Source organism: Pleurodeles waltl, chromosome 2_2 (genome assembly GCF_031143425.1).
Source record: "Pleurodeles waltl isolate 20211129_DDA chromosome 2_2, aPleWal1.hap1.20221129, whole genome shotgun sequence".
NCBI classification, from domain to species: Eukaryota; Metazoa; Chordata; class Amphibia; order Caudata; family Salamandridae; genus Pleurodeles; species Pleurodeles waltl.
The window spans coordinates 797231649-797259194 of NC_090439.1; positions in this window are offsets into that span (position 1 = coordinate 797231649).

Genomic DNA, 27546 nt, shown 5'->3' on the forward strand with positions numbered 1-27546 from the left:
CACAGGTTTGGTAGGTTTCCCTAGGTGCCGGCTGAGCTAGAGGCCAAAATCTACAGGTAGGCACTTCGCAAAAAATACCTCCTGTTTTCTTTCAAAAATTTGGATGGGTCCACGTTGCGCTTTGGGGCGTTTCCTGTCGCGGGCGCTAGGCCTACCCACACAAGTGAGGTATCATTTTTATCGGGAGACTTGGGGGAATGCTGGGTGGAAGGAAATTTGTGGCTCCTCTCAGATTCCAGAACTTTCTGCCACAGAAATGTGAGGAACATGTGTTTTTTTAGCCAAATTTTGAGGTTTGCAAAGGACTCTGGGTAACAGAACCTGGTCCGAGCCCCGCAGGTCACCCTATCTTGGATTCCCCTAGGTCTCTAGTTTTCAGAAATGCACAGGTTTGGTAGGTTTCCCTAGGTGCCGGCTGAGCTAGAGGCCAAAATCTACAGGTAGGCACTTCGCAAAAAACACCTCTGTTTTCTTTCAAAAATTTGGATGTGTCCACGTTGCCCTTTGGGGCGTTTCCTGTCGCGGGCGCTAGGCCTACCCACACAAGTGAGGTATCATTTTTATCTGGAGACTTGGGGGAACGCTGGGTTGAAGGAAATTTGTGGCTCCTCTCAGATTCCAGAACTTTCTGCCACAGAAATGTGAGGAACATGTGTTTTTTTAGCCAAATTGTGAGGTTTGCAAAGGATTCTGGGTAACAAAACCAGGTCCGAGCCCCGCAAGTCACCCCTCCTTGGATTCCCCATGGTCTCTAGTTTTCAGAAATGCACAGATTTGGTTGGTTTCCCTAGGTGCCGGCTGAGCTAGACGCCAAAATCTACAGGTAGGCACTTGGAAAAAAACACCTCTGTTTTCTTTCAAAAATTTGGATGTGTCCACGTTGCGCTTTGGGGCGTTTCCTGTCGCGGGCGCTAGGCCTAACCACACAAGTGAGGTATCATTTTTATCGGGAGACTTGGGGGAACGCTGGGTGGAAGGAAATTTGTGGCTCCTCTCAGATTCCAGAACTTTCTGCCATAGAAATGTGAGGAACATGTGTTTTTTTAGCCAAATTTTGAGGTTTGCAAAGGATTCTGGGTAACAGAACCTGGTCCGAGCCCCGCAAGTAACCCCTCCTTGGATTCCCCTAGGTCTCTAGTTTTCAGAAATGCACAGGTTTGGTAGGTTTCCCTAGGTGCCGGCTGAGCTAGAGGCCAAAATCTACAGGTAGGCACTTCGCAAAAAACACCTCCTGTTTTCTTTCAAAAATTTGGAGGTGTCCACGTTGCGCTTTGGGGCGTTTCCTGTCACGGGCACTAGGCCTACCCACACAAGTGAGGTATCATTTTTATCGGAAGACTTGGGGGAACGCTGCGTGGAAGGAAATTTGTGGCTCCTCTTAGATTCCAGAACTTTCTGCCACAGAAATGTGAGGAACATGTGTTTTTTTAGCCAAATTGTGAGGTTTGCAAAGGATTCTGGGTAACAGAACCAGGTCCGAGCCCCGCAAGTCACCCCTCCTTGGATTCCCCATGGTCTCTAGTTTTCAGAAATGCACAGATTTGGTTGGTTTCCCTAGGTGCCGGCTGAGCTAGACGCCAAAATCTACAGGTAGGCACTTGGAAAAAAACACCTCTGTTTTCTTTCAAAAATTTGGATGTGTCCACGTTGCCCTTTGGGGCGTTTCCTGTCGCGGGCGCTAGGCCTACCCACACAAGTGAGGTATCATTTTTATCTGGAGACTTGGGGGAACGCTGGGTTGAAGGAAATTTGTGGCTCCTCTCAGATTCCAGAACTTTCTGCCACAGAAATGTGAGGAACATGTGTTTTTTTAGCCAAATTGTGAGGTTTGCAAAGGATTCTGGGTAACAAAACCAGGTCCGAGCCCCGCAAGTCACCCCTCCTTGGATTCCCCATGGTCTCTAGTTTTCAGAAATGCACAGATTTGGTTGGTTTCCCTAGGTGCCGGCTGAGCTAGACGCCAAAATCTACAGGTAGGCACTTGGAAAAAAACACCTCTGTTTTCTTTCAAAAATTTGGATGTGTCCACGTTGCGCTTTGGGGCGTTTCCTGTCGCGGGCGCTAGGCCTAACCACACAAGTGAGGTATCATTTTTATCGGGAGACTTGGGGGAACGCTGGGTGGAAGGAAATTTGTGGCTCCTCTCAGATTCCAGAACTTTCTGCCATAGAAATGTGAGGAACATGTGTTTTTTTAGCCAAATTTTGAGGTTTGCAAAGGATTCTGGGTAACAGAACCTGGTCCGAGCCCCGCAAGTAACCCCTCCTTGGATTCCCCTAGGTCTCTAGTTTTCAGAAATGCACAGGTTTGGTAGGTTTCCCTAGGTGCCGGCTGAGCTAGAGGCCAAAATCTACAGGTAGGCACTTCGCAAAAAACACCTCCTGTTTTCTTTCAAAAATTTGGAGGTGTCCACGTTGCGCTTTGGGGCGTTTCCTGTCACGGGCACTAGGCCTACCCACACAAGTGAGGTATCATTTTTATCGGAAGACTTGGGGGAACGCTGCGTGGAAGGAAATTTGTGGCTCCTCTTAGATTCCAGAACTTTCTGCCACAGAAATGTGAGGAACATGTGTTTTTTTAGCCAAATTGTGAGGTTTGCAAAGGATTCTGGGTAACAGAACCAGGTCCGAGCCCCGCAAGTCACCCCTCCTTGGATTCCCCATGGTCTCTAGTTTTCAGAAATGCACAGGTTTGGTAGGTTTCCCTAGGTGCCGGCTGAGCTAGACGCCAAAATCTACAGGTAGGCACTTGGAAAAAAACACCTCTGTTTTCTTTAAAAAATTTGGATGTGTCCACGTTGCGCTTTGGGGCGTTTCCTGTCGCGGGCGCTAGGCCTAACCACACAAGTGAGGTATCATTTTTATCGGGAGACTTGGGGGAATGCTGGGTGGAAGGAAATTTGTGGCTCCTCTCAGATTCCAGAACTTTCTGCCATAGAAATGTGAGGAACAAGTGTTTTTTTAGCCAAATTTTGAGGTTTGCAAAGGATTCTGGGTAACAGAACCTGGTCCGAGCCCCGCAAGTCACCCCTCCTTGGATTCCTCTAGGTCTCAAGTTTTCAGAAATGCACAGGTTTGGAAGGTTTCCCTGGTGCCGGCTGAGCTAGAGGCCAAAATCTACAGGTAGGCACTTCACAAAAAACACCTCCTGTTTTCTTTAAAAAATTTGGATGTGTCCACGTTGTGCTTTGGGGCGTTTCCTGTCGCGGGCGCTAGGCCTACCCACACAAGTGAGGTATCATTTTTATCGGGAGACTTGGGGGAACGCTGGGTGGAAGGAAATTTGTGGCTCCTCTCAGATTCCAGAACTTTCTGCCACAGAAATGTGAGGAACATGTGTTTTTTTAGCCAAATTTTGAGGTTTGCAAAGGATTCTGGGTAACAGAACCTGGTCCGAGCCCCACAAGTCACCCCATCTTCGATTCCCCTAGGTCTCTAGTTTTCAGAAATGCACAGGTTTGGTAGGATTCCCTAGGTGCCGGCTGAGCTAGAGGCCAAAATCTACAGGTAGGCACTTCGGAAAAAAACACCTCTGTTTTCTTTAAAAAATGTGGATGTGTCCACGTTGCGCTTTGGGGCATTTCCTGTTGCGGGCGCTAGGCCTACCCACACAAGTGAGGTATCATTTTTATCGGGAGACTTGGGGTAACGCTTCGTGGAAGGAAATTTGTGGCTCCTCTCAGATTCCAGAACTTTCTGCCACAGAAATGTGAGGAACATGTCTTTTTTTAGCCAAATTTTGAGGTTTGCAAAGGATTCTGGGTAACAGAACCTGGTCCGAGCCCCGCAAGTCACCCCTCCTTGGATTCCCCTAGGTCTCTAGTTTTCAGAAAAGCACAGGTTTGGTGGGTTTCCCTAGGTGCCGGCTGAGCTAGAGGCCAAAATCTACAGGTAGGCATTTCGCAAAAAACATCTCTGTTTTCTTTCAAAAATTTGGATGTGTCCACGTTGCGCTTTGGGGCGTTTCCTGTCGCGGGTGCTAGGCCTACCCACACAAGTGAGGTATCATTTTTATCGGGAGACTTGGGGGAACGCTGGGTGGATGGAAATTTGTGGCTCCTCACAGATTCCAGAACTTTCTGCCACAGAAATTTGAGGGACATGTGTTTTTTTAGCCACATTTTGAGGTTTGCAAAGGATTCTGGGTAACAGAACCTGGTCCGAGCCCCGCAAGTCACCCCTCCTTGGATTCCCCTAGGTCTCTAGTTTTCAGAAATGCACAGGTTTGGTAGGTTTCCCTAGCTGCCGGCTGAGCTAGAGGCCAAAATCTACAGGTAGGCACTTCGCAAAAAATACCTCCTGTTTTCTTTCAAAAATTTGGATGGGTCCACGTTGCGCTTTGGGGCGTTTCCTGTCGCGGGCGCTAGGCCTACCCACACAAGTGAGGTATCATTTTTATCGGGAGACTTGGGGGAATGCTGGGTGGAAGGAAATTTGTGGCTCCTCTCAGATTCCAGAACTTTCTGCCACAGAAATGTGAGGAACATGTGTTTTTTTAGCCAAATTTTGAGGTTTGCAAAGGATTCTGGGTAACAGAACCTGGTCCGAGCCCCGCAAGTCACCCCATCTTGGATTCCCCTAGGTCTCTAGTTTTCAGAAATGCACAGGTTTGGTAGGTTTCCCTAGGTGCCGGCTGAGCTAGAGGCCAAAATCTACAGGTAGGCACTTCGCAAAAAACACCTCTGTTTTCTTTCAAAAATTTGGATGTGTCCACGTTGCCCTTTGGGGCGTTTCCTGTCGCGGGCGCTAGGCCTACCCACACAAGTGAGGTATCATTTTTATCTGGAGACTTGGGGGAACGCTGGGTTGAAGGAAATTTGTGGCTCCTCTCAGATTCCAGAAATATCTGCCACAGAAATGTGAGGAACATGTGTTTTTTTAGCCAAATTGTGAGGTTTGCAAAGGATTCTGGGTAACAAAACCAGGTCCGAGCCCCGCAAGTCACCCCTCCTTGGATTCCCCATGGTCTCTAGTTTTCAGAAATGCACAGATTTGGTAGGTTTCCCTAGGTGCCGGCTGAGCTAGACGCCAAAATCTACAGGTAGGCACTTGGAAAAAAACACCTCTGTTTTCTTTCAAAAATTTGGATGTGTCCACGTTGCGCTTTGGGGCGTTTCCTGTCGCGGGCGCTAGGCCTAACCACACAAGTGAGGTATCATTTTTATCGGGAGACTTGGGGGAACGCTGGGTGGAAGGAAATTTGTGGCTCCTCTCAGATTCCAGAACTTTCTGCCATAGAAATGTGAGGAACATGTGTTTTTTTAGCCAAATTTTGAGGTTTGCAAAGGATTCTGGGTAACAGAACCTGGTCCGAGCCCCGCAAGTCACCCCTCCTTGGATTCCCCTAGGTCTCTAGTTTTCAGAAATGCACAGGTTTGGTAGGTTTCCCTAGGTGCCGGCTGAGCTAGAGGCCAAAATCTACAGGTAGGCACTTCGCAAAAAACACCTCCTGTTTTCTTTCAAAAATTTGGAGGTGTCCACGTTGCGCTTTGGGGCGTTTCCTGTCGCTGGCACTAGGCCTACCCACACAAGTGAGGTATCATTTTTATCGGAAGACTTGGGGGAACGCTGGGTGGATGGAAATTTGTGGCTCCTCTTAGATTCCTGAACTTTCTGCCACAGAAATGTGAGGAACATGTGTTTTTTTAGCCAAATTGTGAGGTTTGCAAAGGATTCTGGGTAACAGAACCAGGTCCGAGCCCCGCAAGTCACCCCTCCTTGGATTCCCCATGGTCTCTAGTTTTCAGAAATGCACAGGTTTGGTAGGTTTCCCTAGGTGCCGGCTGAGCTAGACGCCAAAATCTACAGGTAGGCACTTGGAAAAAAACACCTCTGTTTTCTTTAAAAAATTTGGATGTGTCCACGTTGCGCTTTGGGGCGTTTCCTGTCGCGGGCGCTAGGCCTAACCACACAAGTGAGGTATCATTTTTATCGGGAGACTTGGGGGAACGCTGGGTGGAAGGAAATTTGTGGCTCCTCTCAGATTCCAGAACTTTCTGCCATAGAAATGTGAGGAACAAGTGTTTTTTTAGCCAAATTTTGAGGTTTGCAAAGGATTCTGGGTAACAGAACCTGGTCCGAGCCCCGCAAGTCACCCCTCCTTGGATTCCCCTAGGTCTCTAGTTTTCAGAAATGCACAGGTTTGGTAGGTTTCCCTAGGTGCCGGCTGAGCTAGAGGCCAAAATCTACAGGTAGGCACTTCGCAAAAAACACCTCCTGTTTTCTTTCAAAAATTTGGAGGTGTCCACGTTGCGCTTTGGGGCGTTTCCTGTCGCGGGCACTAGGCCTACCCACACAAGTGAGGTATCATTTTTATCGGAAGACTTGGGGGAACGCTGGGTGGAAGGAAATTTGTGGCTCCTCTTAGATTCCAGAACTTTCTGCCACAGAAATGTGAGGAACATGTGTTTTTTTAGACAAATTTTGAGGTTTGCAGAGGATTCTGGGTAACAGAACCTGGTCCGAGCCCCGCAAGTAACCCCATCTTGGATTCCCCTAGGTCTCTAGTTTTCAGAAATGCACAGGTTTGGTAGGTTTCCCTAGGTGCCGGCTGAGCTAGAGGCCAAAATCTACAGGTAGGCACTTCGCAAAAAACACCTCTGTTTTCTTTCAAAAATTTGGATGTGTCCACGTTGCACTTTGGGGCGTTTTCTGTCGCGGGCGCTAGGCCTACCCACACAAGTGAGGTATCATTTTTATTGGGAGACTTGGGGGAACGCTGGCTTGAAGGAAATTTGTGGCTCCTCTCAGATTTCAGAACTTTCTGCCACAGAAATGTGAGGTACATGTGTTTTTTTAGCCAAATTGTGAGGTTTGCAAAGGATTCTGGGTAACAGAACCAGGTCCGAGCCCCACAAGTCACCCCTCCTTGGATTCCCCTAGGTCTCTAGTTTTCAGAAATGCACAGGTTTGGTAGGTTTCCCTAGGTGCCGGCTGAGCTAGAGGCCAAAATCTACAGGTAGGCACTTCGCAAAAAATACCTCCTGTTTTCTTTCAAAAATTTGGATGGGTCCACGTTGCGCTTTGGGGCGTTTCCTGTCGCGGGCGCTAGGCCTACCCACACAAGTGAGGTATCATTTTTATCGGGAGACTTGGGGGAATGCTGGGTGGAAGGAAATTTGTGGCTCCTCTCAGATTCCAGAACTTTCTGCCACAGAAATGTGAGGAACATGTGTTTTTTTAGCCAAATTTTGAGGTTTGCAAAGGATTCTGGGTAACAGAACCTGGTCCGAGCCACGCAAGTCACCCCATCTTGGATTCCCCTAGGTCTCTAGTTTTCAGAAATGCACAGGTTTGGTAGGTTTCCCTAGGTGCCGGCTGAGCTAGAGGCCAAAATCTACAGGTAGGCACTTCGCAAAAAACACCTCTGTTTTCTTTCAAAAATTTGGATGTGTCCACGTTGCGCTTTGGGGCATTTCCTGTTGCGGGCGCTAGGCCTACCCACACAAGTGAGGTATCATTTTTATCGGGAGACTTGGGGTAACGCTTCGTGGAAGGAAATTTGTGGCTCCTCTCAGATTCCAGAACTTTCTGCCACAGAAATGTGAGGAACATGTGTTTTTTTAGCCAAATTTTGAGGTTTGCAAAGGATTCTGGGTAACAGAACCTGGTCCGAGCCCCGCAAGTCACCCCTCCTTGGATTCCCCTAGGTCTCTAGTTGTCAGAAAAGCACAGGTTTGGTGGGTTTCCCTAGGTGCCGGCTGAGCTAGAGGCCAAAATCTACAGGTAGGCATTTCGCAAAAAACATCTCTGTTTTCTTTCAAAAATTTGGATGTGTCCACGTTGCGCTTTGGGGCGTTTCCTGTCGCGGGTGCTAGGCCTACCCACACAAGTGAGGTATCATTTTTATCGGGAGACTTGGGGGAACGCTGGGTGGATGGAAATTTGTGGCTCCTCACAGATTCCAGAACTTTCTGCCACAGAAATTTGAGGGACATGTGTTTTTTTAGCCACATTTTGAGGTTTGCAAAGGATTCTGGGTAACAGAACCTGGTCCGAGCCCCGCAAGTCACCCCTCCTTGGATTCCCCTAGGTCTCTAGTTCTCAGAAATGCACAGGTTTGGTAGGTTTCCCTAGCTGCCGGCTGAGCTAGAGGCCAAAATCTACAGGTAGGCACTTCGCAAAAAATACCTCCTGTTTTCTTTCAAAAATTTGGATGGGTCCACGTTGCGCTTTGGGGCGTTTCCTGTCGCGGGCGCTAGGCCTACCCACACAAGTGAGGTATCATTTTTATCGGGAGACTTGGGGGAATGCTGGGTGGAAGGAAATTTGTGGCTCCTCTCAGATTCCAGAACTTTCTGCCACAGAAATGTGAGGAACATGTGTTTTTTTAGCCAAATTTTGAGGTTTGCAAAGGATTCTGGGTAACAGAACCTGGTCCGAGCCCCGCAAGTCACCCCATCTTGGATTCCCCTAGGTCTCTAGTTTTCAGAAATGCACAGGTTTGGTAGGTTTCCCTAGGTGCCGGCTGAGCTAGAGGCCAAAATCTACAGGTAGGCACTTCGCAAAAAACACCTCTGTTTTCTTTCAAAAATTTGGATGTGTCCACGTTGCCCTTTGGGGCGTTTCCTGTCGCGGGCGCTAGGCCTACCCACACAAGTGAGGTATCATTTTTATCTGGAGACTTGGGGGAACGCTGGGTTGAAGGAAATTTGTGGCTCCTCTCAGATTCCAGAACTTTCTGCCACAGAAATGTGAGGAACATGTGTTTTTTTAGCCAAATTGTGAGGTTTGCAAAGGATTCTGGGTAACAAAACCAGGTCCGAGCCCCGCAAGTCACCCCTCCTTGGATTCTTCATGGTCTCTAGTTTTCAGAAATGCACAGATTTGGTAGGTTTCCCTAGGTGCCGGCTGAGCTAGACGCCAAAATCTACAGGTAGGCACTTGGAAAAAAACACCTCTGTTTTCTTTCAAAAATTTGGATGTGTCCACGTTGCGCTTTGGGGCGTTTCCTGTCGCGGGCGCTAGGCCTAACCACACAACTGAGGTATCATTTTTATCGGGAGACTTGGGGGAACGCTGGGTGGAAGGAAATTTGTGGCTCCTCTCAGATTCCAGAACTTTCTGCCATAGAAATGTGAGGAACATGTGTTTTTTTAGCCAAATTTTGAGGTTTGCAAAGGATTCTGGGTAACAGAACCTGGTCCGAGCCCCGCAAGTCACCCCTCCTTGGATTCCCCTAGGTCTCTAGTTTTCAGAAATGCACAGGTTTGGTAGGTTTCCCTAGGTGCCGGCTGAGCTAGAGGCCAAAATCTACAGGTAGGCACTTCGCAAAAAACACCTCCTGTTTTCTTTAAAAAATTTGGAGGTGTCCACGTTGCGCTTTGGGGCGTTTCCTGTCGCGGGCACTAGGCCTACCCACACAAGTGAGGTATCATTTTTATCGGAAGACTTGGGGGAACGCTGGGTGGAAGGAAATTTGTGGCTCCTCTTAGATTCCAGAACTTTCAGCCACAGAAATGTGAGGAACATGTGTTTTTTTAGCCAAATTGTGAGGTTTGCAAAGGATTCTGGGTAACAGAACCAGGTCCGAGCCCCGCAAGTCACCCCTCCTTGGATTCCCCATGGTCTCTAGTTTTCAGAAATGCACAGGTTTGGTAGGTTTCCCTAGGTGCCGGCTGAGCTAGACGCCAAAATCTACAGGTAGGCACTTGGAAAAAAACACCTCTGTTTTCTTTAAAAAATTTGGATGTGTCCACGTTGCGCTTTGGGGCGTTTCCTGTCGCGGGCGCTAGGCCTAACCACACAAGTGAGGTATCATTTTTATCGGGAGACTTGGGGGAACGCTGGGTGGAAGGAAATTTGTGGCTCCTCTCAGATTCCAGAACTTTCTGCCATAGAAATGTGAGGAACAAGTGTTTTTTTAGCCAAATTTTGAGGTTTGCAAAGGATTCTGGGTAACAGAACCTGGTCCGAGCCCCGCAAGTCACCCCTCCTTGGATTCCCCTAGGTCTCTAGTTTTCAGAAATGCACAGGTTTGGTAGGTTTCCCTAGGTGCCGGCTGAGCTAGAGGCCAAAATCTACAGGTAGGCACTTCGCAAAAAACACCTCCTGTTTTCTTTCAAAAATTTGGAGGTGTCCACGTTGTGCTTTGGGGCGTTTCCTGTCGCGGGCACTAGGCCTACCCACACAAGTGAGGTATCATTTTTATCGGAAGACTTGGGGGAACGCTGGGTGGAAGGAAATTTGTGGCTCCTCTTAGATTCCAGAACTTTCTGCCACAGAAATGTGAGGAACATGTGTTTTTTTAGCCAAATTTTGAGGTTTGCAGAGGATTCTGGGTAACAGAACCTGGTCCGAGCCCCGCAAGTAACCCCATCTTGGATTCCCCTAGGTCTCTAGTTTTCAGAAATGCACAGGTTTGGTAGGTTTCCCTAGGTGCCGGCTGAGCTAGAGGCCAAAATCTACAGGTAGGCACTTCGCAAAAAACACCTCTGTTTTCTTTCAAAAATTTGGATGTGTCCACGTTGCACTTTGGGGCGTTTTCTGTCGCGGGCGCTAGGCCTACCCACACAAGTGAGGTATCATTTTTATTGGGAGACTTGGGGGAACGCTGGCTTGAAGGAAATTTGTGGCTCCTCTCAGATTTCAGAACTTTCTGCCACAGAAATGTGAGGAACATGTGTTTTTTTAGCCAAATTGTGAGGTTTGCAAAGGATTCTGGGTAACAGAACCAGGTCCGAGCCCCACAAGTCACCCCTCCTTGGATTCCCCTAGGTCTCTAGTTCTCAGAAATGCACAGGTTTGGTAGGTTTCCCTAGCTGCCGGCTGAGCTAGAGGCCAAAATCTACAGGTAGGCACTTCGCAAAAAATACCTCCTGTTTTCTTTCAAAAATTTGGATGGGTCCACGTTGCGCTTTGGGGCGTTTCCTGTCGCGGGCGCTAGGCCTACCCACACAAGTGAGGTATCATTTTTATCGGGAGACTTGGGGGAATGCTGGGTGGAAGGAAATTTGTGGCTCCTCTCAGATTCCAGAACTTTCTGCCACAGAAATGTGAGGAACATGTGTTTTTTTAGCCAAATTTTGAGGTTTGCAAAGGATTCTGGGTAACAGAACCTGGTCCGAGCCCCGCAAGTCACCCCATCTTGGATTCCCCTAGGTCTCTAGTTTTCAGAAATGCACAGGTTTGGTAGGTTTCCCTAGGTGCCGGCTGAGCTAGAGGCCAAAATCTACAGGTAGGCACTTCGCAAAAAACACCTCTGTTTTCTTTCAAAAATTTGGATGTGTCCACGTTGCCCTTTGGGGCGTTTCCTGTCGCGGGCGCTAGGCCTACCCACACAAGTGAGGTATCATTTTTATCTGGAGACTTGGGGGAACGCTGGGTTGAAGGAAATTTGTGGCTCCTCTCAGATTCCAGAACTTTCTGCCACAGAAATGTGAGGAACATGTGTTTTTTTAGCCAAATTGTGAGGTTTGCAAAGGATTCTGGGTAACAAAACCAGGTCCGAGCCCCGCAAGTCACCCCTCCTTGGATTCCCCATGGTCTCTAGTTTTCAGAAATGCACAGATTTGGTAGGTTTCCCTAGGTGCCGGCTGAGCTAGACGCCAAAATCTACAGGTAGGCACTTGGAAAAAAACACCTCTGTTTTCTTTCAAAAATTTGGATGTGTCCACGTTGCGCTTTGGGGCGTTTCCTGTCGCGGGCGCTAGGCCTAACCACACAACTGAGGTATCATTTTTATCGGGAGACTTGGGGGAACGCTGGGTGGAAGGAAATTTGTGGCTCCTCTCAGATTCCAGAACTTTCTGCCATAGAAATGTGAGGAACATGTGTTTTTTTAGCCAAATTTTGAGGTTTGCAAAGGATTCTGGGTAACAGAACCTGGTCCGAGCCCCGCAAGTCACCCCTCCTTGGATTCCCCTAGGTCTCTAGTTTTCAGAAATGCACAGGTTTGGTAGGTTTCCCTAGGTGCCGGCTGAGCTAGAGGCCAAAATCTACAGGTAGGCACTTCGCAAAAAACACCTCCTGTTTTCTTTAAAAAATTTGGAGGTGTCCACGTTGCGCTTTGGGGCGTTTCCTGTCGCGGGCACTAGGCCTACCCACACAAGTGAGGTATCATTTTTATCGGAAGACTTGGGGGAACGCTGGGTGGAAGGAAATTTGTGGCTCCTCTTAGATTCCAGAACTTTCAGCCACAGAAATGTGAGGAACATGTGTTTTTTTAGCCAAATTGTGAGGTTTGCAAAGGATTCTGGGTAACAGAACCAGGTCCGAGCCCCGCAAGTCACCCCTCCTTGGATTCCCCATGGTCTCTAGTTTTCAGAAATGCACAGGTTTGGTAGGTTTCCCTAGGTGCCGGCTGAGCTAGACGCCAAAATCTACAGGTAGGCACTTGGAAAAAAACACCTCTGTTTTCTTTAAAAAATTTGGATGTGTCCACGTTGCGCTTTGGGGCGTTTCCTGTCGCGGGCGCTAGGCCTAACCACACAAGTGAGGTATCATTTTTATCGGGAGACTTGGGGGAACGCTGGGTGGAAGGAAATTTGTGGCTCCTCTCAGATTCCAGAACTTTCTGCCATAGAAATGTGAGGAACAAGTGTTTTTTTAGCCAAATTTTGAGGTTTGCAAAGGATTCTGGGTAACAGAACCTGGTCCGAGCCCCGCAAGTCACCCCTCCTTGGATTCCCCTAGGTCTCTAGTTTTCAGAAATGCACAGGTTTGGTAGGTTTCCCTAGGTGCCGGCTGAGCTAGAGGCCAAAATCTACAGGTAGGCACTTCGCAAAAAACACCTCCTGTTTTCTTTCAAAAATTTGGAGGTGTCCACGTTGCGCTTTGGGGCGTTTCCTGTCGCGGGCACTAGGCCTACCCACACAAGTGAGGTATCATTTTTATCGGAAGACTTGGGGGAACGCTGGGTGGAAGGAAATTTGTGGCTCCTCTTAGATTCCAGAACTTTCTGCCACAGAAATGTGAGGAACATGTGTTTTTTTAGCCAAATTTTGAGGTTTGCAGAGGATTCTGGGTAACAGAACCTGGTCCGAGCCCCGCAAGTAACCCCATCTTGGATTCCCCTAGGTCTCTAGTTTTCAGAAATGCACAGGTTTGGTAGGTTTCCCTAGGTGCCGGCTGAGCTAGAGGCCAAAATCTACAGGTAGGCACTTCGCAAAAAACACCTCTGTTTTCTTTCAAAAATTTGGATGTGTCCACGTTGCACTTTGGGGCGTTTTCTGTCGCGGGCGCTAGGCCTACCCACACAAGTGAGGTATCATTTTTATTGGGAGACTTGGGGGAACGCTGGCTTGAAGGAAATTTGTGGCTCCTCTCAGATTTCAGAACTTTCTGCCACAGAAATGTGAGGAACATGTGTTTTTTTAGCCAAATTGAGAGGTTTGCAAAGGATTCTGGGTAACAGAACCAGGTCCGAGCCCCACAAGTCACCCCTCCTTGGATTCCCCTAGGTCTCTAGTTTTCAGAAATGCACAGGTTTGGTAGGTTTCCCTAGGTGCCGGCTGAGCTAGAGGCCAAAATCTACAGGTAGGCACTTCGCAAAAAACACCTCTGTTTTCATTCAAAAATTTGGATGTGTCCACGTTGCGCTTTGGGGCGTTTCCTGTCGCGGGCGCTAGGCCTAACCACACAAGTGAGGTATCATTTGTATCGGGAGACTTGGGGGAACGCTGGGTGGAAGGAAATTTGTGGCTCCTCTCAGATTCCAGTAATTTCTGCCACAGAAATGTGAGTAACATGTGTTTTTTTAGCCAAATTTTGAGGTTTGCAAAGGATTCTCAGTAACAGAACCTGGTCCGAGCCCCGCAAGTCACCCCTCCTTGGATTCCCCTAGGTCTCTAGTTTTCAGAAATGCACAGGTTTGGTAGGTTTCCCTAGGTGCCGGCTGAGCTAGAGGCCAAAATCTACAGGTAGGCACTTCGCAAAAAACACCTCCTGTTTTCTTTCAAAAATTTGGAGGTGTCCACGTTGCGCTTTGGGGCATTTCCTGTCGCGGGCGCTAGGCCTACCCACACAAGTGAGGTATCATTTTTATCGGGAGACTTGGGGGAACGCTGTGTGGAAGGAAATTTGTGGCTCCTCTCAGATTCCAGAACTTTCTGCCACAGAAATGTGAGGAACATGTGTTTTTTTAGCCAAATTTTGAGGTTTGCAAAGGATTCTGGGTAACAGAACCTGGTCCGAGCCTCGCAAGTCACCCCATCTTGGATTCCCCTAGGTCTCTAGTTTTCAGAAATGCTCAGGTTTGGTAGGTTTCCCTAGGTGCCGGCTGAGCTAGAGGCCAAAATCTACAGGTAGGCACTTCGCAAAAAACACCTCTGTTTTCTTTAAAAAATTTGGATGTGTCCACGTTGCACTTTGGGGCGTTTCCTGTCGCGGGCGCTAGGCCTACCCACACAAGTGAGGTATCATTTTTATCGGGAGACTTGGGGGAACGCTGGGTTGAAGGAAATTTGTGGCTCCTCTCAGATTCCAGAACTTTCTGCCACAGAAATGTGAGGAACATGTGTTTTTTTTAGCCAAATTGTGAGGTTTGCAAAGGATTCTGTGTAACAGAACCAGGTCCGAGCCCCGCAAGTCACCCCTCCTTGGATTCCCCTAGGTCTCTAGTTTTCAGAAATGCACAGGTTTGGTAGGTTTCCCTAGGTGCCGGCTGAGCTAGAGGCCAAAATCTACAGGTAGGCACTTCGCAAAAAACACCTCTGTTTTCTTTCAAAAATGTGGATGTGTCCACGTTGCACTTTGGGGCGTTTCCTGTCGCGGGCGCTAGGCCTACCCACACAAGTGAGGTATCATTTTTATCGGGAGACTTGGGGGAACGCTGGGTTGAAGGAAATTTGTGGCTCCTCTCAGATTCCAGAACTTTCTGCCACAGAAATGTGAGGAACATGTGTTTTTTTAGCCAAATTGTGAGGTTTGCAAAGCATTCTGTGTAACAGAACCAGGTCCGAGCCCCGCAAGTCACCCCTCCTTGGATTCCCCTAGGTCTCTAGTTTTCAAAAATGCACAGGTTTGGTAGGTTTCCCTAGGTGCCGGCTGAGCTAGAGGCCAAAATCTACAGGTAGGCACTTCGCAAAAAACACCTCTGTTTTCTTTCAAAAATTTGGATGTGTCCACGTTGCGCTTTGGGGCGTTTCCTGTCACGGACGCTAGGCCTAACCACACAAGTGAGGTATCATTTTTATCGGGAGACTTGGGGGAACGCTGGGTGGATGGAAATTTGTGGCTCCTCGCAGATTCCAGAACTTTCTGCCACAGAAATTTGAGGGACATGTGTTTTTTTAGCCAAATTTTGAGGTTTGCAAAGGATTCTGGGTAACAGAACCTGGTCCGAGCCACGCAAGTCACCCCTCCTTGGATTCCTCTAGGTCTCAAGTTTTCAGAAATGCACAGGTTTGGAAGGTTTCCCTGGTGCCGGCTGAGCTAGAGGCCAAAATCTACAGGTAGGCACTTCACAAAAAACACCTCCTGTTTTCTTTAAAAAATTTGGATGTGTCCACGTTGTGCTTTGGGGCGTTTCCTGTCGCGGGCGCTAGGCCTACCCACACAAGTGAGGTATCATTTTTATCGGGAGACTTGGGGGAACGCTGGGTGGAAGGAAATTTGTGGCTCCTCTCAGATTCCAGAACTTTCTGCCACAGAAATGTGAGGAACATGTGTTTTTTTAGCCAAATTTTGAGGTTTGCAAAGGATTCTGGGTAACAGAACCTGGTCCGAGCCCCACAAGTCACCCCATCTTGGATTCCCCTAGGTCTCTAGTTTTCAGAAATGCACAGGTTTGGTAGGTTTCCCTAGGTGCCGGCTGAGCTAGAGGCCAAAATCTACAGGTAGGCACTTCGGAAAAAAACACCTCTGTTTTCTTTAAAAAATGTGGATGTGTCCACGTTGCGCTTTGGGGCGTTTCCTGTTGCGGGCGCTAGGCCTACCCACACAAGTGAGGTATCATTTTTATCGGGAGACTTGGGGTAACGCTTCGTGGAAGGAAATTTGTGGCTCCTCTCAGATTCCAGAACTTTCTGCCACAGAAATGTGAGGAACATGTGTTTTTTTAGCCAAATTTTGAGGTTTGCAAAGGATTCTGGGTAACAGAACCTAGTCCGAGCCCCGCAAGTCACCCCTCCTTGGATTCCCCTAGGTCTCTAGTTTTCAGAAAAGCACAGGTTTGGTGGGTTTCCCTAGGTGCCGGCTGAGCTAGAGGCCAAAATCTACAGGTAGGCATTTCGCAAAAAACATCTCTGTTTTCTTTCAAAAATTTGGATGTGTCCACGTTGCGCTTTGGGGCGTTTCCTGTCGCGGGCGCTAGGCCTACCCACACAAGTGAGGTATCATTTTTATCGGGAGACTTGGGGGAACGCTGGGTGGATGGAAATTTGTGGCTCCTCACAGATTCCAGAACTTTCTGCCACAGAAATTTGAGGGACATGTGTTTTTTTAGCCACATTTTGAGGTTTGCAAAGGATTCTGGGTAACAGAACCTGGTCCGAGCCCCGCAAGTCACCCCTCCTTGGATTCCCCTAGGTCTCTAGTTTTCAGAAATGCACAGGTTTGGTAGGTTTCCCTAGGTGCCGGCTGAGCTAGAGGCCAAAATCTACAGGTAGGCACTTCGCAAAAAATACCTCCTGTTTTCTTTCAAAAATTTGGATGGGTCCACGTTGCGCTTTGGGGCGTTTCCTGTCGCGGGCGCTAGGCCTACCCACACAAGTGAGGTATCATTTTTATCGGGAGACTTGGGGGAATGCTGGGTGGAAGGAAATTTGTGGCTCCTCTCAGATTCCAGAACTTTCTGCCACAGAAATGTGAGGAACATGTGTTTTTTTAGCCAAATTTTGAGGTTTGCAAAGGACTCTGGGTAACAGAACCTGGTCCGAGCCCCGCAGGTCACCCTATCTTGGATTCCCCTAGGTCTCTAGTTTTCAGAAATGCACAGGTTTGGTAGGTTTCCCTAGGTGCCGGCTGAGCTAGAGGCCAAAATCTACAGGTAGGCACTACGCAAAAAACACCTCTGTTTTCTTTCAAAAATTTGGATGTGTCCAGGTTGCCCTTTGGGGCGTTTCCTGTCGCGGGCGCTAGGCCTACCCACACAAGTGAGGTATCATTTTTATCTGGAGACTTGGGGGAACGCTGGGTTGAAGGAAATTTGTGGCTCCTCTCAGATTCCAGAACTTTCTGCCACAGAAATGTGAGGAACATGTGTTTTTTTAGCCAAATTGTGAGGTTTGCAAAGGATTCTGGGTAACAAAACCAGGTCCGAGCCCCGCAAGTCACCCCTCCTTGGATTCCCCATGGTCTCTAGTTTTCAGAAATGCACAGATTTGGTTGGTTTCCCTAGGTGCCGGCTGAGCTAGACGCCAAAATCTACAGGTAGGCACTTGGAAAAAAACACCTCTGTTTTCTTTCAAAAATTTGGATGTGTCCACGTTGCGCTTTGGGGCGTTTCCTGTCGCGGGCGCTAGGCCTAACCACACAAGTGAGGTATCATTTTTATCGGGAGACTTGGGGGAACGCTGGGTGGAAGGAAATTTGTGGCTCCTCTCAGATTCCAGAACTTTCTGCCATAGAAATGTGAGGAACATGTGTTTTTTTAGCCAAATTTTGAGGTTTGCAAAGGATTCTGGGTAACAGAACCTGGTCCGAGCCCCGCAAGTCACCCCTCCTTGGATTCCCCTAGGTCTCTAGTTTTCAGAAATGCACAGGTTTGGTAGGTTTCCCTAGGTGCCGGCTGAGCTAGAGGCCAAAATCTACAGGTAGGCACTTCGCAAAAAACACCTCCTGTTTTCTTTCAAAAATTTGGAGGTGTCCACGTTGCGCTTTGGGGCGTTTCCTGTCGCGGGCACTAGGCCTACCCACACAAGTGAGGTATCATTTTTATCGGAAGACTTGGGGGAACGCTGGGTGGAAGGAAATTTGTGGCTCCTCTTAGATTCCAGAACTTTCTGCACAGAAATGTGAGGAACATGTGTTTTTTTAGCCAAATTGTGAGGTTTGCAAAGGATTCTGGGTAACAGAACCAGGTCCGAGCCCCGCAAGTCACCCCTCCTTGGATTCCCCATGGTCTCTAGTTTTCAGAAATGCACAGGTTTGGTAGGTTTCCCTAGGTGCCGGCTGAGCTAGACGCCAAAATCTACAGGTAGGCACTTGGAAAAAAACACCTCTGTTTTCTTTAAAAAATTTGGATGTGTCCACGTTGCGCTTTGGGGCGTTTCCTGTCGCGGGCGCTAGGCCTAACCACACAAGTGAGGTATCATTTTTATCGGGAGACTTGGGGGAACGCTGGGTGGAAGGAAATTTGTGGCTCCTCTCAGATTCCAGAACTTTCTGCCATAGAAATGTGAGGAACAAGTGTTTTTTTAGCCAAATTTTGAGGTTTGCAAAGGATTCTGGGTAACAGAACCTGGTCCGAGCCCCGCAAGTCACCCCTCCTTGGATTCCTCTAGGTCTCAAGTTTTCAGAAATGCACAGGTTTGGAAGGTTTCCCTGGTGCCGGCTGAGCTAGAGGCCAAAATCTACAGGTAGGCACTTCACAAAAAACACCTCCTGTTTTCTTTAAAAAATTTGGATGTGTCCACGTTGTGCTTTGGGGCGTTTCCTGTCGCGGGCGCAAGGCCTACCCACACAAGTGAGGTATCATTTTTATCGGGAGACTTGGGGGAACGCTGGGTGGAAGGAAATTTGTGGCTCCTCTCAGATTCCAGAACTTTCTGCCACAGAAATGTGAGGAACATGTGTTTTTTTAGCCAAATTTTGAGGTTTGCAAAGGATTCTGGGTAACAGAACCTGGTCCGAGCCCCACAAGTCACCCCATCTTGGATTCCCCTAGGTCTCTAGTTTTCAGAAATGCACAGGTTTGGTAGGATTCCCTAGGTGCCGGCTGTGCTAGAGGCCAAAATCTACAGGTAGGCACTTCGGAAAAAAACACCTCTGTTTTCTTTAAAAAATGTGGATGTGTCCACGTTGCGCTTTGGGGCATTTCCTGTTGCGGGCGCTAGGCCTACCCACACAAGTGAGGTATCATTTTTATCGGGAGACTTGGGGTAACGCTTCGTGGAAGGAAATTTGTGGCTCCTCTCAGATTCCAGAACTTTCTGCCACAGAAATGTGAGGAACATGTGTTTTTTTAGCCAAATTTTGAGGTTTGCAAAGGATTCTGGGTAACAGAACCTGGTCCGAGCCACGCAAGTCACCCCATCTTGGATTCCCCTAGGTCTCTAGTTTTCAGAAATGCACAGGTTTGGTAGGTTTCCCTAGGTGCCGGCTGAGCTAGAGGCCAAAATCTACAGGTAGGCACTTCGCAAAAAACACCTCTGTTTTCTTTCAAAAATTTGGATGTGTCCACGTTGCGCTTTGGGGCATTTCCTGTTGCGGGCGCTAGGCCTACCCACACAAGTGAGGTATCATTTTTATCGGGAGACTTGGGGTAACGCTTCGTGGAAGGAAATTTGTGGCTCCTCTCAGATTCCAGAACTTTCTGCCACAGAAATGTGAGGAACATGTGTTTTTTTAGCCAAATTTTGAGGTTTGCAAAGGATTCTGGGTAACAGAACCTGGTCCGAGCCCCGCAAGTCACCCCTCCTTGGATTCCCCTAGGTCTCTAGTTGTCAGAAAAGCACAGGTTTGGTGGGTTTCCCTAGGTGCCGGCTGAGCTAGAGGCCAAAATCTACAGGTAGGCATTTCGCAAAAAACATCTCTGTTTTCTTTCAAAAATTTGGATGTGTCCACGTTGCGCTTTGGGGCGTTTCCTGTCGCGGGTGCTAGGCCTACCCACACAAGTGAGGTATCATTTTTATCGGGAGACTTGGGGGAACGCTGGGTGGATGGAAATTTGTGGCTCCTCACAGATTCCAGAACTTTCTGCCACAGAAATTTGAGGGACATGTGTTTTTTTAGCCACATTTTGAGGTTTGCAAAGGATTCTGGGTAACAGAACCTGGTCCGAGCCCCGCAAGTCACCCCTCCTTGGATTCCCCTAGGTCTCTAGTTCTCAGAAATGCACAGGTTTGGTAGGTTTCCCTAGCTGCCGGCTGAGCTAGAGGCCAAAATCTACAGGTAGGCACTTCGCAAAAAATACCTCCTGTTTTCTTTCAAAAATTTGGATGGGTCCACGTTGCGCTTTGGGGCGTTTCCTGTCGCGGGCGCTAGGCCTACCCACACAAGTGAGGTATCATTTTTATCGGGAGACTTGGGGGAATGCTGGGTGGAAGGAAATTTGTGGCTCCTCTCAGATTCCAGAACTTTCTGCCACAGAAATGTGAGGAACATGTGTTTTTTTAGCCAAATTTTGAGGTTTGCAAAGGATTCTGGGTAACAGAACCTGGTCCGAGCCCCGCAAGTCACCCCATCTTGGATTCCCCTAGGTCTCTAGTTTTCAGAAATGCACAGGTTTGGTAGGTTTCCCTAGGTGCCGGCTGAGCTAGAGGCCAAAATCTACAGGTAGGCACTTCGCAAAAAACACCTCTGTTTTCTTTCAAAAATTTGGATGTGTCCACGTTGCCCTTTGGGGCGTTTCCTGTCGCGGGCGCTAGGCCTACCCACACAAGTGAGGTATCATTTTTATCTGGAGACTTGGGGGAACGCTGGGTTGAAGGAAATTTGTGGCTCCTCTCAGATTCCAGAACTTTCTGCCACAGAAATGTGAGGAACATGTGTTTTTTTAGCCAAATTGTGAGGTTTGCAAAGGATTCTGGGTAACAAAACCAGGTCCGAGCCCCGCAAGTCACCCCTCCTTGGATTCTTCATGGTCTCTAGTTTTCAGAAATGCACAGATTTGGTAGGTTTCCCTAGGTGCCGGCTGAGCTAGACGCCAAAATCTACAGGTAGGCACTTGGAAAAAAACACCTCTGTTTTCTTTCAAAAATTTGGATGTGTCCACGTTGCGCTTTGGGGCGTTTCCTGTCGCGGGCGCTAGGCCTAACCACACAACTGAGGTATCATTTTTATCGGGAGACTTGGGGGAACGCTGGGTGGAAGGAAATTTGTGGCTCCTCTCAGATTCCAGAACTTTCTGCCATAGAAATGTGAGGAACATGTGTTTTTTTAGCCAAATTTTGAGGTTTGCAAAGGATTCTGGGTAACAGAACCTGGTCCGAGCCCCGCAAGTCACCCCTCCTTGGATTCCCCTAGGTCTCTAGTTTTCAGAAATGCACAGGTTTGGTAGGTTTCCCTAGGTGCCGGCTGAGCTAGAGGCCAAAATCTACAGGTAGGCACTTCGCAAAAAACACCTCCTGTTTTCTTTAAAAAATTTGGAGGTGTCCACGTTGCGCTTTGGGGCGTTTCCTGTCGCGGGCACTAGGCCTACCCACACAAGTGAGGTATCATTTTTATCGGAAGACTTGGGGGAACGCTGGGTGGAAGGAAATTTGTGGCTCCTCTTAGATTCCAGAACTTTCAGCCACAGAAATGTGAGGAACATGTGTTTTTTTAGCCAAATTGTGAGGTTTGCAAAGGATTCTGGGTAACAGAACCAGGTCCGAGCCCCGCAAGTCACCCCTCCTTGGATTCCCCATGGTCTCTAGTTTTCAGAAATGCACAGGTTTGGTAGGTTTCCCTAGGTGCCGGCTGAGCTAGACGCCAAAATCTACAGGTAGGCACTTGGAAAAAAACACCTCTGTTTTCTTTAAAAAATTTGGATGTGTCCACGTTGCGCTTTGGGGCGTTTCCTGTCGCGGGCGCTAGGCCTAACCACACAAGTGAGGTATCATTTTTATCGGGAGACTTGGGGGAACGCTGGGTGGAAGGAAATTTGTGGCTCCTCTCAGATTCCAGAACTTTCTGCCATAGAAATGTGAGGAACAAGTGTTTTTTTAGCCAAATTTTGAGGTTTGCAAAGGATTCTGGGTAACAGAACCTGGTCCGAGCCCCGCAAGTCACCCCTCCTTGGATTCCCCTAGGTCTCTAGTTTTCAGAAATGCACAGGTTTGGTAGGTTTCCCTAGGTGCCGGCTGAGCTAGAGGCCAAAATCTACAGGTAGGCACTTCGCAAAAAACACCTCCTGTTTTCTTTCAAAAATTTGGAGGTGTCCACGTTGTGCTTTGGGGCGTTTCCTGTCGCGGGCACTAGGCCTACCCACACAAGTGAGGTATCATTTTTATCGGAAGACTTGGGGGAACGCTGGGTGGAAGGAAATTTGTGGCTCCTCTTAGATTCCAGAACTTTCTGCCACAGAAATGTGAGGAACATGTGTTTTTTTAGCCAAATTTTGAGGTTTGCAGAGGATTCTGGGTAACAGAACCTGGTCCGAGCCCCGCAAGTAACCCCATCTTGGATTCCCCTAGGTCTCTAGTTTTCAGAAATGCACAGGTTTGGTAGGTTTCCCTAGGTGCCGGCTGAGCTAGAGGCCAAAATCTACAGGTAGGCACTTCGCAAAAAACACCTCTGTTTTCTTTCAAAAATTTGGATGTGTCCACGTTGCACTTTGGGGCGTTTTCTGTCGCGGGCGCTAGGCCTACCCACACAAGTGAGGTATCATTTTTATTGGGAGACTTGGGGGAACGCTGGCTTGAAGGAAATTTGTGGCTCCTCTCAGATTTCAGAACTTTCTGCCACAGAAATGTGAGGAACATGTGTTTTTTTAGCCAAATTGTGAGGTTTGCAAAGGATTCTGGGTAACAGAACCAGGTCCGAGCCCCACAAGTCACCCCTCCTTGGATTCCCCTAGGTCTCTAGTTCTCAGAAATGCACAGGTTTGGTAGGTTTCCCTAGCTGCCGGCTGAGCTAGAGGCCAAAATCTACAGGTAGGCACTTCGCAAAAAATACCTCCTGTTTTCTTTCAAAAATTTGGATGGGTCCACGTTGCGCTTTGGGGCGTTTCCTGTCGCGGGCGCTAGGCCTACCCACACAAGTGAGGTATCATTTTTATCGGGAGACTTGGGGGAATGCTGGGTGGAAGGAAATTTGTGGCTCCTCTCAGATTCCAGAACTTTCTGCCACAGAAATGTGAGGAACATGTGTTTTTTTAGCCAAATTTTGAGGTTTGCAAAGGATTCTGGGTAACAGAACCTGGTCCGAGCCCCGCAAGTCACCCCATCTTGGATTCCCCTAGGTCTCTAGTTTTCAGAAATGCACAGGTTTGGTAGGTTTCCCTAGGTGCCGGCTGAGCTAGAGGCCAAAATCTACAGGTAGGCACTTCGCAAAAAACACCTCTGTTTTCTTTCAAAAATTTGGATGTGTCCACGTTGCCCTTTGGGGCGTTTCCTGTCGCGGGCGCTAGGCCTACCCACACAAGTGAGGTATCATTTTTATCTGGAGACTTGGGGGAACGCTGGGTTGAAGGAAATTTGTGGCTCCTCTCAGATTCCAGAACTTTCTGCCACAGAAATGTGAGGAACATGTGTTTTTTTAGCCAAATTGTGAGGTTTGCAAAGGATTCTGGGTAACAAAACCAGGTCCGAGCCCCGCAAGTCACCCCTCCTTGGATTCCCCATGGTCTCTAGTTTTCAGAAATGCACAGATTTGGTAGGTTTCCCTAGGTGCCGGCTGAGCTAGACGCCAAAATCTACAGGTAGGCACTTGGAAAAAAACACCTCTGTTTTCTTTCAAAAATTTGGATGTGTCCACGTTGCGCTTTGGGGCGTTTCCTGTCGCGGGCGCTAGGCCTAACCACACAACTGAGGTATCATTTTTATCGGGAGACTTGGGGGAACGCTGGGTGGAAGGAAATTTGTGGCTCCTCTCAGATTCCAGAACTTTCTGCCATAGAAATGTGAGGAACATGTGTTTTTTTAGCCAAATTTTGAGGTTTGCAAAGGATTCTGGGTAACAGAACCTGGTCCGAGCCCCGCAAGTCACCCCTCCTTGGATTCCCCTAGGTCTCTAGTTTTCAGAAATGCACAGGTTTGGTAGGTTTCCCTAGGTGCCGGCTGAGCTAGAGGCCAAAATCTACAGGTAGGCACTTCGCAAAAAACACCTCCTGTTTTCTTTAAAAAATTTGGAGGTGTCCACGTTGCGCTTTGGGGCGTTTCCTGTCGCGGGCACTAGGCCTACCCACACAAGTGAGGTATCATTTTTATCGGAAGACTTGGGGGAACGCTGGGTGGAAGGAAATTTGTGGCTCCTCTTAGATTCCAGAACTTTCAGCCACAGAAATGTGAGGAACATGTGTTTTTTTAGCCAAATTGTGAGGTTTGCAAAGGATTCTGGGTAACAGAACCAGGTCCGAGCCCCGCAAGTCACCCCTCCTTGGATTCCCCATGGTCTCTAGTTTTCAGAAATGCACAGGTTTGGTAGGTTTCCCTAGGTGCCGGCTGAGCTAGACGCCAAAATCTACAGGTAGGCACTTGGAAAAAAACACCTCTGTTTTCTTTAAAAAATTTGGATGTGTCCACGTTGCGCTTTGGGGCGTTTCCTGTCGCGGGCGCTAGGCCTAACCACACAAGTGAGGTATCATTTTTATCGGGAGACTTGGGGGAACGCTGGGTGGAAGGAAATTTGTGGCTCCTCTCAGATTCCAGAACTTTCTGCCATAGAAATGTGAGGAACAAGTGTTTTTTTAGCCAAATTTTGAGGTTTGCAAAGGATTCTGGGTAACAGAACCTGGTCCGAGCCCCGCAAGTCACCCCTCCTTGGATTCCCCTAGGTCTCTAGTTTTCAGAAATGCACAGGTTTGGTAGGTTTCCCTAGGTGCCGGCTGAGCTAGAGGCCAAAATCTACAGGTAGGCACTTCGCAAAAAACACCTCCTGTTTTCTTTCAAAAATTTGGAGGTGTCCACGTTGCGCTTTGGGGCGTTTCCTGTCGCGGGCACTAGGCCTACCCACACAAGTGAGGTATCATTTTTATCGGAAGACTTGGGGGAACGCTGGGTGGAAGGAAATTTGTGGCTCCTCTTAGATTCCAGAACTTTCTGCCACAGAAATGTGAGGAACATGTGTTTTTTTAGCCAAATTTTGAGGTTTGCAGAGGATTCTGGGTAACAGAACCTGGTCCGAGCCCCGCAAGTAACCCCATCTTGGATTCCCCTAGGTCTCTAGTTTTCAGAAATGCACAGGTTTGGTAGGTTTCCCTAGGTGCCGGCTGAGCTAGAGGCCAAAATCTACAGGTAGGCACTTCGCAAAAAACACCTCTGTTTTCTTTCAAAAATTTGGATGTGTCCACGTTGCACTTTGGGGCGTTTTCTGTCGCGGGCGCTAGGCCTACCCACACAAGTGAGGTATCATTTTTATTGGGAGACTTGGGGGAACGCTGGCTTGAAGGAAATTTGTGGCTCCTCTCAGATTTCAGAACTTTCTGCCACAGAAATGTGAGGAACATGTGTTTTTTTAGCCAAATTGAGAGGTTTGCAAAGGATTCTGGGTAACAGAACCAGGTCCGAGCCCCACAAGTCACCCCTCCTTGGATTCCCCTAGGTCTCTAGTTTTCAGAAATGCACAGGTTTGGTAGGTTTCCCTAGGTGCCGGCTGAGCTAGAGGCCAAAATCTACAGGTAGGCACTTCGCAAAAAACACCTCTGTTTTCATTCAAAAATTTGGATGTGTCCACGTTGCGCTTTGGGGCGTTTCCTGTCGCGGGCGCTAGGCCTAACCACACAAGTGAGGTATCATTTGTATCGGGAGACTTGGGGGAACGCTGGGTGGAAGGAAATTTGTGGCTCCTCTCAGATTCCAGTAATTTCTGCCACAGAAATGTGAGTAACATGTGTTTTTTTAGCCAAATTTTGAGGTTTGCAAAGGATTCTCAGTAACAGAACCTGGTCCGAGCCCCGCAAGTCACCCCTCCTTGGATTCCCCTAGGTCTCTAGTTTTCAGAAATGCACAGGTTTGGTAGGTTTCCCTAGGTGCCGGCTGAGCTAGAGGCCAAAATCTACAGGTAGGCACTTCGCAAAAAACACCTCCTGTTTTCTTTCAAAAATTTGGAGGTGTCCACGTTGCGCTTTGGGGCATTTCCTGTCGCGGGCGCTAGGCCTACCCACACAAGTGAGGTATCATTTTTATCGGGAGACTTGGGGGAACGCTGTGTGGAAGGAAATTTGTGGCTCCTCTCAGATTCCAGAACTTTCTGCCACAGAAATGTGAGGAACATGTGTTTTTTTAGCCAAATTTTGAGGTTTGCAAAGGATTCTGGGTAACAGAACCTGGTCCGAGCCTCGCAAGTCACCCCATCTTGGATTCCCCTAGGTCTCTAGTTTTCAGAAATGCTCAGGTTTGGTAGGTTTCCCTAGGTGCCGGCTGAGCTAGAGGCCAAAATCTACAGGTAGGCACTTCGCAAAAAACACCTCTGTTTTCTTTAAAAAATTTGGATGTGTCCACGTTGCACTTTGGGGCGTTTCCTGTCGCGGGCGCTAGGCCTACCCACACAAGTGAGGTATCATTTTTATCGGGAGACTTGGGGGAACGCTGGGTTGAAGGAAATTTGTGGCTCCTCTCAGATTCCAGAACTTTCTGCCACAGAAATGTGAGGAACATGTGTTTTTTTTAGCCAAATTGTGAGGTTTGCAAAGGATTCTGTGTAACAGAACCAGGTCCGAGCCCCGCAAGTCACCCCTCCTTGGATTCCCCTAGGTCTCTAGTTTTCAGAAATGCACAGGTTTGGTAGGTTTCCCTAGGTGCCGGCTGAGCTAGAGGCCAAAATCTACAGGTAGGCACTTCGCAAAAAACACCTCTGTTTTCTTTCAAAAATGTGGATGTGTCCACGTTGCACTTTGGGGCGTTTCCTGTCGCGGGCGCTAGGCCTACCCACACAAGTGAGGTATCATTTTTATCGGGAGACTTGGGGGAACGCTGGGTTGAAGGAAATTTGTGGCTCCTCTCAGATTCCAGAACTTTCTGCCACAGAAATGTGAGGAACATGTGTTTTTTTAGCCAAATTGTGAGGTTTGCAAAGCATTCTGTGTAACAGAACCAGGTCCGAGCCCCGCAAGTCACCCCTCCTTGGATTCCCCTAGGTCTCTAGTTTTCAAAAATGCACAGGTTTGGTAGGTTTCCCTAGGTGCCGGCTGAGCTAGAGGCCAAAATCTACAGGTAGGCACTTCGCAAAAAACACCTCTGTTTTCTTTCAAAAATTTGGATGTGTCCACGTTGCGCTTTGGGGCGTTTCCTGTCACGGACGCTAGGCCTAACCACACAAGTGAGGTATCATTTTTATCGGGAGACTTGGGGGAACGCTGGGTGGATGGAAATTTGTGGCTCCTCGCAGATTCCAGAACTTTCTGCCACAGAAATTTGAGGGACATGTGTTTTTTTAGCCAAATTTTGAGGTTTGCAAAGGATTCTGGGTAACAGAACCTGGTCCGAGCCACGCAAGTCACCCCTCCTTGGATTCCTCTAGGTCTCAAGTTTTCAGAAATGCACAGGTTTGGAAGGTTTCCCTGGTGCCGGCTGAGCTAGAGGCCAAAATCTACAGGTAGGCACTTCACAAAAAACACCTCCTGTTTTCTTTAAAAAATTTGGATGTGTCCACGTTGTGCTTTGGGGCGTTTCCTGTCGCGGGCGCTAGGCCTACCCACACAAGTGAGGTATCATTTTTATCGGGAGACTTGGGGGAACGCTGGGTGGAAGGAAATTTGTGGCTCCTCTCAGATTCCAGAACTTTCTGCCACAGAAATGTGAGGAACATGTGTTTTTTTAGCCAAATTTTGAGGTTTGCAAAGGATTCTGGGTAACAGAACCTGGTC